The sequence below is a fragment of the Arachis ipaensis genome, chromosome B9, assembly GCF_059453495.1.
Source record: "Arachis ipaensis isolate K30076 ecotype BB chromosome B9, ASM5945349v1, whole genome shotgun sequence".
In the NCBI taxonomy this organism is placed as follows: domain Eukaryota; kingdom Viridiplantae; phylum Streptophyta; class Magnoliopsida; order Fabales; family Fabaceae; genus Arachis; species Arachis ipaensis.
The window spans coordinates 39,217,262-39,228,427 of NC_142444.1; positions in this window are offsets into that span (position 1 = coordinate 39,217,262).

Genomic DNA, 11,166 nt, shown 5'->3' on the forward strand with positions numbered 1-11,166 from the left:
TCAGAATGGACCATCCTGGATATATTCTATGATGGTTTATCTGAGCTATCAAAGATGTCACTGGACACTTCTGCAGGTGGATCCATTCACCTAAAGAAAACGCCTGCAGAAGCTCAAGAACTCATTGACATGGTTGCTAATAACCAGTTCATGTACACTTCTAAAAGGAATCCTGTAATCAATGGGACGCCTATGAAGAAGGGAGTTCTTGAGGTTGATACTCTGAATGCCATATTGGCTCAGAATAAAATATTGACTCAGCAAGTCAATATGATCTCTCAGAGTCTGCATGGAATGCAAGCTGCATCCAATAGTACTCAAGAGGCTTCTCCTGAAGAAGAAGCTTATGATCCTGAGAACCCTGCAATAGCAGAGGTAAATTACTTAGGTGAACCTTATGGAAACACCTATAACTCAACATGGAGAAATCATCCAAATTTCTCATGGAAGGATCAAAAGCCCCAACAAGGCTTTAATAATGGTGGAAGAAACAGGTTTAGCAATAGCAAGCCTTTTCCATCATAAACTCAGCAACAGACAGAGAACTCTGAACAAAATGCTTCTAATTTAGCAAATCTAGTCTCTGATCTATCTAAGGCCACAGTAAGTTTCATGAATGAAACAAGGTCTTCCATTAGAAATCTGGAAGCACAAGTGGGCCAGCTGAGTAAAAGGATCACTGAAATCCCTCATAGTACTCTCCCAAGCAATACAGAAGAGAACCCAAAAGGAGAGTGCAAGGCCATTGACATAAGTGCCATGGCCAAACCTGTGAGGAAAGAAGAGGACGTGAATCCCAAGGAGGAAGACCTCCTGGGACGTCCAGTGATCAATAAGGAGCTTCCCTCTGGGGAATCAAAGGACTCTGAGGCTCATCTAGAGACTATAGAGATCCCATTGAACCTCCTTATGCCCTTCATGAGCTCTGATGAGTATTCCTCTTCTGAAGAGAATGAGGATGTCACTGAAGAGCAAACTGCCAAGTTTCTTGGTGCAATCATGAAGCTGAATGCCAAATTGTTTGGCATTGATGCTTGGGAAGTTGAACCTCCCTTGTTCATCAATGAACTAAGTGATCTGGATCAACTGACATTGCCTCAGAAGAGACAGGATCCTGGAAAGTTCATAATACCCTGTACCATAGGCACCATGATCTTTAAGGCTCTGTGTGACCTTGGTTCAGGAATAAACCTCATGCCCCTCTCTGTAATAGAGAAACTGGGAATCTATGGGGTGCAAGCTGCTAAAATCTCACTAGAGATGGCAGACAGCTCAAGAAAACAGGCTTATGGACAAGTAGAAGATGTATTAGTAAAGGTTGAGGGCCTTTACATACCTACTGATTTCATAGTCCTGGATACTGGAAAGGAAGAGGATGAATCCATCATCCTAGGAAGACCTTTCCTGGCCACAGCAAGAGCTGTGATTGATGTTGACAGAGGTGAAATAGTCCTTCAATGGAATGAGAACTCCCTTGTATTAAAAACTCAAGGATCTCCCTCTGCAACCATGGGGAGGAAGCAGGAAAAGCTTCTCTCCAAGCAGAGTCAACCAGAGCCCCCACAGTCAAACTCTAAGTTTGGTGTTGGGAGGCCACAACCAAACTCTAAGTTTGGTGTTGAACTCCCATATCCAAACTCTAAGTTTGGTGTTGGAGAGTTTCAACAAAGCTCTGCACATCTGTGAGGCTCCATGAGAGCCCACTGTCAAGCTATTGACATTAAAGAAGCGCTTGTTGGGAGGCAACCCAATGTTTATCTAATTCTTATTTTTCATGTTTTCTTAGGTTCATGATCATGTGGAGTCACAAAATAAACAAAAAAATCAAAAACAGAATCAAAAACAGCAGAAGAAAAATCACACCCTGGAGGAGCATCTGTCTGGCGTTCAAACGCCAGAACAAAGCATAGTTCTGGCGCTGAACGCCCAGAATGGGAGCATCCTGGCGCTGAACGCCCAGAACAAGCATGGTTCTGGCGTTCAACGCCAGAAATGGCAGCAAATGGGCGTTGAACGCCCAAAATGGGCACCAACCTGGCGCTGAACGCCCAGAGTTATGTGCAAGGGCATTTTGCATGCCTAAATTGGTGCAGGGATGTAAATGCCTTGACACCTCAGGATCTGTGGACCCCACAGTATCCCCACCTACCTCATCATCTCGCTTCCCATTCATGATCATCCCTTCTATTTTCCATTTACCACTCACATCCATACACCCACCTATCTTCAAAATTCAACATCTCTTTCCCACCCAATCCCACCAATAAGGTCGAATATACACATCCCTCCTTCTCCTCCATATCTTCTTCTTCTTCTTCTATTCTTTCTTCTTTTGCTCGAGGGCGAGCAATATTCTAAGTTTGGTGTGGTAAAAGCATAGCTTTTTTGTTTTTTCCATAACCATTGATGGCACCTAAAGCCAGAGAAGCCCCTAGAAAGAGGAAAGGGAAGACAAAAAGCTTCCATCAAGGGTCTATAGCTCAGTGGTAGAACATTTGACTGCAAATCAAGAGATCCCTGAGATACCTCAGGGGATACATTTTCTTCCACACAATTATTGGAAGCAACTAAGGGTGGAATATCAAGAGCACTCCATCATGCTTCATGAAATAAGAGAAGATCAAAAAGCAATGAGGGAGGAGCAACAAAGACAAGGAAGAGACATAGAAGAGCTCAAGGACATCATTGGTTCCTCAAGAAGGAAACGCCACCATCACTAAGGTGGATTCATTCCTTGTTCTTTTTTCTTCTGTTTTTCGTTTTCTATGTTATGTGCCTATCTGTGTTTGTGTCTTCATTACATGATCATTAGTAGTTAGTAACTATGTCTTAAAGATATGAATGTCCTATGAATCCATCACCTCTCTTAAAATAAAAACTGTTTTAATTCAAAAGAACAAGAAGTACATGAGTTTTGAATTTATCCTTGAACTTAGCTTAATTATATTGATGTGGTGACAATGCTTCTTGTTTTCTGAATGTATGCTTGAACAGTGCATATGTCTTTTGAAGTTGTTGTTTAAGAATGTTAAATATGTTGGCTCTTGAAAGAATGATGACTAGGAGACATGTTATTTGATAATCTGAAAAATCATAAAAATGATTCTTGAAGCAAGAAAAAGCAGCAAAGAACAAAGCTTGCAGAAAAAAAAAAAAGAAGAAAAAAAAAAGAAGAGAAAAAAATAGGCGAGAAAAAAAATAGAAAGTAAAAAGAAAAAGCAAGCAGAAAAAGCCAATAACCCTTAAAACCAAAAGGCAAGGGCAAATAAAAAGGATCCCAAGGCTTTGAGCATCAGTGGAAAGGAGGGCCTAAAGGAATAAAATCCTGGTCTAAGCGGCTAAACCAAGCTGTCCCTAACCATGTGCTTGTGGCGTGTAGGTGTCAAGTGAAAACTTGAGACTGAGCGGTTAAAGTCAAGGTCCAAAGCAAAAAAAGAGTGTGCTTAAGAACCCTGGACACCTCTAATTGGGGACTTTAGCAAAGCTGAGTCACAATCTGAAAAGGTTCACCCAATTATGTGTCTGTGGCATTTATGTATCCGGTGGTAATACTGGAAAACAAAGTGCTTAGGGCCACGGCCAAGACTCATAAAATAGCTGTGTTCAAGAATCATCATACTGAACTAGGAGAATCAATAACACTATCTGAACTCTGAGTTCCTATAGATGCCAATCATTCTGAACCTCAATGGATAAAGTGAGATGCCAAAACTATTCAAGAGGCAAAAAGCTATAAGTCCCGCTCATTTAATTGAAGCTATGTTTCATTGATAGCTTGGAATTTATAGTATATTCTCTTCTTTTTATCCTATTTTAATTTTCAGTTGCTTGGGGACAAGCAACAATTTAAGTTTGGTGTTGTGATGAGCGGATAATTTATACGCTTTTTGGCATTGTTTTTAGTATGTTTTTAGTAGGATCTAGTCACTTTTAGGGATGTTTTCATTAGTTTTTATGTTAAATTCACATTTCTGGACTTTACTATGAGTTTGTGTGTTTTTCTGTGATTTCAGGTATTTTCTGGCTGAAATTGAGGGACTTGAGCAGAAATCAGATTCAGAGGTTGAAAAAGGACTGCTAATGCTGTTGGATTCTGACCTCCCTGCACTCAAAGTGAATTTTCTGGAGCTACAGAACTCAAAATGGCGCGCTTCCAATTGCGTTGGAAAGTAGACATCCAGGGCTTTCCAGAAATATATAATAGTCTATACTTTGGCCAAGAATTGATGACGTAAATTGGCGCTCAACGCCAGCCTTCTGCCCAAATCTGGCGTCCAACGCCAGAAAAGGAGCCAAAACCAGAGTTGAACGCCCAAACTGGCACAGAAACTGGCGTTCAACTCCACAAATGGACTCTGCACGTGCCACACTTAAGCTCAGCCCAAACACACACCAAGTGGGCCCCGGAAGTGGATTTATGCATCAATTACTTACTCATGTAAACCCTAGTGACTAGTTTATTATAAATAGGACCTTTCACTATTGTATTAGGCATCTTTTGATCATCTTAGGATCTTAGGATCATCTTTGGACGCATAGTTCTTAGACTAAGGGGGCTGGCCATCTCGGCCATGCCTGGACCTTCACTTATGTATTTTCATACGGTAGAGTTTCTACACTCCATAGATTAAGGTGTGGAGCTCTGCTGTTCCTCAAAGATTAATGCAAAGTACTTCTGTTTTCTATTCAATTCTTCTTATTTCGCTTATAAGATATCCATTCGCACCCAAGAACGTGATGAAGGTGATGATTATGTGTGACGCTCATCATCCTTCTCCCTTATGAACGCGTGCCTGACAAACACTTCTGTTCTACATGAAATAAGCTAGAATGAGTATCTCTTAGATCTCCTAACCAGAATCTTCGTGGCGTAAGCTAGAATGATGGCGGCATTCAAGAGAATCCGGAAAGTCTAAACCTTGTCAGTGGTATTCCGAGTAGGATTCAATGATTGAATGACTGTGACGAGCTCCGAACTCGCGATTGCAGGGCGTTAGTGACAGACGCAAAAGGATAGTAAATCCTATTCCAGCATGATCGAGAACCGACAGGTGAATAGCCGTGCCGTGACAGGGTGCGTGAGCATATTATTCACTGAGAGGATAAGATGAAGCCATTGACAAGGGTGATGCCTCCAGACGATTAGCCGTGCCGTGACAGGGCATTGGATCATTTTCCCGAGAGATGACCGAAAGTAGCCATTGACAGTGGTGATGTATCACATAAAGCCAGCCATGGAAAGGAGTAAGACTGATTGGATGAAGATAGCAGGAAAGCAGAGGTTCAGAGGAACGAAAAGCATCTCCATTCGCTTATCTGAAATTCCTACCAATGAATTACATAAGTACCTCTATCCCTTTTATTGTTTATTTTAATCTAATAAAATATCATGTTTAAATCCGCCTGACTGAGATTTGCAAGGTGACCATAGCTTGCTTCATACCAACAATCTCCGTGGGATTCGACCCTTACTCACGTAAGGTATTACTTGGACGACCCAGTGCACTTGCTGGTTAGTTGTATCGAAGTTGTGACAACTATGAATTAAGATCAGAGCACCAAGCTTTGGAGCCATTACCAGGATTTGTTCGAGCCTGGAGATCACAATTTCGTGCACCAGTGTTTAAGGAAGAAATCAATCAAAACCAAACAAAACCGAACAAAACCAGTCAAAAACAGTACAAACCAGTCAAAACCACAAATCAACAATTAACAAAAAAAAAATCTTCCTTAGATTCAAACTTGGGTCCTTTGCATGTGCAGCAGCCAAGCTACTGCTAGACCAAATTACTTTTCATTACATGTGCCCTTTTTTTAAATATATAACATGTACAAATTAAACTATATTTAAAAATTTATATTTATTAATTATAATTTAAACAATTCATCCGTGATTTACCAGTTGAACCAGTAAACTAGTAACCTGACCGGTTCGATCACCGGTCGATTCTTACAACTATGATTTTACTGTGTAAAAACCTACCATAAAAGACGTGCATGTTTTTACTCTTTTGGTGCTCCTTATACCTACCCAAAAATCATTCTAGAAGAAATTGGGGAGCCATAACTACCGTCTATCGATTAATTTAAAGATCTACAAATATATTGATATCAACAAAGATTAATATTTTTGTTTTAAAAAATTCAAAGGAACCAACTTAACGTGCGGTCAACTTGAACAATATTTCAAAAATTTAGATTTTGAAATTCTAAAAATTAGGATTAGGGTCGAAACATGCGCCACCCAACATCAACCCCTAAGCTGACCTCCCACTCAAATTAGTCTCTCCCTCTACCTCGAAGCCACAACCTCCATCGACAATTCCTATGACTCTCCGCAGTGCCCTTGCCACCACTTCGTCACACACAATTGCGTGGTCCTTCCTCCCAGGCGTTGTCCACTCGCCACTGCGTCGTCCTTCCCCCATCCTCGTGCAAACGATGCGCCACCAATCACCCGCGTTGTGCTCTCTCTCCTCCGCCACGTCATCCGCGTAGCACCCTCCCTCCTCCACCACATTAGTGCCCTCTTTTTGTGAAGGATGTCCCACGATCACTTGCGCAGTTCTTTCTCTCCTCCGTCACAACAACGCCCCCTCTTTCGCCGTAGGAGCCGTGCAGCGCCTTCCCTTGGTCTGCCATAGGGTTGCGCTCTTTCCTCCGCCACAGCAGTGTCCTCCCTTGGTCCGCCGCAACAGCATCCTCCCTCCTCCGTTGATCACCCACGCAACGCATTTTCTTGGGAAACGCAACATCCTTTGAGCGTAAATGGATTCATCAAGTGCTGAAGGGGAATCGAATGTAGCTAGCATTTCCGAGAATTTTTAGTTGGATTGAAGAAAGTGTTGAGGTTGTGGATCTTATGCATCGTCAACATGATGATAATGTATTTTTTTTCAATTTTTAAAATATTGGTTATTTTTTCGTATATGTTTTTGCTATATGTGTTTCTTGGATTTTGAATGTTTGTTTGAGTCATGTATTTTGGATTTATGTAGCAATCATGTTGCAAAAAATGCATATTAGACCCACTATTTGATGTACATGGCGACGACATTTGATCCCCCATGCAATAATCTCTCGTTGGCACATTCGAGTATGAATTCAATGTGATGTAAAATTTGTAGCCGAAGATATGAATTCATAGTTTTAACTTTAGTTGCATTAGTTCTTTTGTTTTTAATCTGTCTTTAGTTCTGTAGCAATTCATTCTATATCATTTTTTGGACATGTAGGTCTTTCTTTAGATCCATTAATCACACTATTATCTTGTTTTTAATTAGAACATAGTGTATTCCCTGCTTAGTATGTTAGAATTGTATTATATACCATTTGAAAAAAAAAACATTTCTTCTGATAAGCATAACTTTTGGAATTTGTTCTTTTGGAAAAACCAATTCAATAACTAGAAAATAATCATTATTTTGTAGAAACTTAGATTTATTATTTTAAATTTTTCTATGACTTCTATATATAATATAACATATAAGGACAAAACTCATTTGGAATTTGTTAATTGAATTATTTGTTTTGGATTTTTTTTTTTTTTTTTGTAGTTTTGGATGTTCTTTTTATATGTACCAGTGGATGTTCTTTATAACTGGAGTTTTCTATTTTGAAGGGAGCAATTAATATTGAAGAAATCAACATTGCACAATATATTTTGACTGCTCAATCCTTTAATAAATTCTTTGAAAATTCTTAGTTTAATGTAATTTGGGCATATACATTTTAGTTTTTTTCATATGACACTTTCAAAGTATAGAACATGTTATTCTCATGATTGTTAGTCTTTCATATTCTTTATGAACTATAAAAACATCTGAGAATACAAAAAAAAAATCAAAACTCCATAAAAAGAAACACCAAGAAAAAATTAGTTGGATATATGGTGTTCTTTTTATTGGTAGCATCATAACATGTATAACCTATTTGTCCTTTAACGATAAATGAAATTTCATATACTAAAATCCAAAATAAAAATCTAACAGATCCTCAACAGTTAAAACCACTTAATCCTAAACCCAACTGTACATCATGAAAAATTTTGAGAATTCGAACTAAATACATCATCCTTCAACTGTACATCATAAGCACAAACAACTCCTCATAAAAAACTCATCCAAAAGCTATTTTGGGATGCCTCTTTCCTCTTGTTGTGTGCTTTTTTCTCTGCAAATGTACAATAACAAAGAAACATCCAAAATCTTTAACAAGAAACATCCAAAACACACACACAAAAAACCATCCGAAACTTAAGAAATAAAAACATTCAAAATATAAAATATCCAAAACTTTAAAAATTCCAAAACAAAAAACATCTAAATATTATTAAAGAAACACCCCAAACAATAGAAGAAGACACATCCAAAACCAAAACCAAAACAAAACATCCACAACTTAAGGAAGCTAGATTACATCATTGGATGGTGCATTTCAGTATTCAACATAGCCATTTCTTTTATGAAAAATTTTAGCAAGCATTCAAAAGTCTCAGCATAATTATAGAAAAAAACATCTAATGACTATAGAAGAAATATCCAAAATTTAACAAAAGAAATATTGAAATCATATATAATGATCTAATCAAAGAAATATCTGAAACCCTATAAGAAAAATACCAATAACTCAAAAAGAAGAATCCTGAAGCCTATAAAAAAACATTCAATAGCCCAAAAAAAAACATCTAAATCCCTATAAAGAAAATATCCAATAATTCAAAAAGAAACATCTGAAATCCTATAAAAAAAAATCTCCAGTAACTCAAAAAGAAACATACCAATTAATACAAAAGAATAACCAAATCGCCATGGAAGAAAACATCTTAATATTTCAGAAAGAAAATCCTTTTAATTATTGAAACAAACATCTAATTTCAAAAAATTCATGATAACAATATCAAATTAACGCCTTTCTCTCCAAACACAAAATCTCAGAAAAAAGAAAGGAGAAACGACAACCTTGTTGGATTTGAATACAGCAGTGATCAACGAAGTTGCGCTCGCCAAGAGGAGGGTGCTACTATAGTCGGTGGCGCTGCAAACCGCGAGGAAGGAGGGTGCTGCAGTGATCGGTGGTGATGCGAATCACGAGGCGGAGGGCGTTAAGGTTGTCGCCAGGCTGCGAATCCCAAGGGGCTCTTCGACGACATCATTCGAGAATGCGACAGCGGCACCGATGTGCTGTGGTGCGGAGGCTAATAGCACAGGAGAGGACGTGGGAGAGAAAGGGAGTGCAGCGACTGTGGTTGTTTTTTTTTTATTTCAGTGTGTATTAGTCAAAGGTGAAATTAGGGTTAGATTTGAATAAATGGAGTGAAATGTTTTTTTCTTTAGTGGGCCTTGGGATGCAACTCAAATGGGAGTTGTCTTCAGTTGGTTGCACCCCTAATTGATTACCTAGCGAGGTTATTTTCTCTCACTTTTAGATGTTTGTTATAATATGTTTTTGAATGTTTATTTTCCAATAAGTTTCAAACGTTCATGTTTACTCTTTCATTTAGATGTTCATTCGTTTGTTGTTTTTCAATAATATCAGAGATTAGGCATTCCTTACATGCTTAACACATCTTTAATAATAACTAAACTTATAAGTGTGCATAATATTATAAGAATATGTATGCATTGATAAGAAAAGTACCAGTAAGACATTTGTTGCTATCTCCACACTCTTAGCATCCATAAGGCTCTATTTGGTTTCTGTCAATGTCTATCAGAGACAAGAACACAGTAGCACGTGTTCACTATTTGTTTCTTGAGATATAAAATTAACAAGGACGCATTTACACACAAATAGAAGTTACATATTTTTTGTATCCATCCAAAATGATGAGACATAGAAAGAAAATGATGGACGCAGAACTTATATTTTTTTTACCATATTATCGTTATTAATCTTTTTAAATTTCAAATACTATTCTTCTCTCTTACAAATCCTTCCTTTCTCTTCTGAAATTAACCAGAACTCATCAAATTCAAATCATTGAAAAATTAAGCAAAAGTCATCAACTTAATTATCAATTTCAAGTATACTTAACTAATTAATCAAACAATTGATGAGAAGATACAAAAAATGAAGAAGAGGAAGCAACCACAGACAGGAAAAAAGGAGGAGAGAAAGATTGAGATATGAAAACAATTATGGAAGATGAAATTGATGAAAATGAAGCCGGAGAAGATGACAATGAGAGCACGAAGATGGAGTTTGGTGATGAAGAAGATCAACAATGAAGAGGAGACAATAATGATGTCTCTCTCACCTAGAGACTTCCATACAAATGGAAACACTCTTCCTATCTCAACAACTAAACATGGATTCCTTCCATAGAATATGCATAATTTGGGAAGAAAACTTGAGATTGGAAACAATGAGAATGAGAGCATTGACATTCAGAAAAGAAAAAAAAAAAAACAAAGCACAATGATTTTACATATAAATGACTTATTACATATCAACTTATCGTAATAGAAAAAAAGAAAATGAGAAGTGCTATGTCCTCGACAAGTTGAGAAAAAGGGAATGGAAATGGGAATGGGGACGAGGGTTCTTTTATATTTATTTTTGTTTTAAAAAATTGTTTATTTCTAAATTAAAATTAAGGATATATATGTATTATTCATATTCTATATAACCAAATACAAATTTACATACTACACTAATATTATGTCTATTATTTTTAAACATTATACACATATGTATTTTATATCTATGTTTCAAATATCTATTTCTTAATGTTTATATCTTAATTTATACATGAACTAAACCTAATTTTATACCCAAAACATCTATAGTTTCATATATATGATATTCATAATTAATATATTTTTATAATTAATATTATCCAATTTCAAATTATATATTGTCTTATTGTATATTTTCAATTATCTCACATATGTTTCAATGGTCACGATTTTAAATTAATTTATTTTTTTTAGTATTCATAAGTATGCTTATTTATTAATTTTAATATGATCAATTAATAATTATATTTAAATTTTTTTATAATTTTTTTCATATTTTATTTTATAGTTTTATTTAATAATAACTTGTATGTAAAAATATAGATTGTATAGTAAAAATTGTTAAAATATCTTTAATTTAATATCTATAATTTTATACATATAACATCTATAATTTTAAACGTATAATATTCATAATTGAAATGGA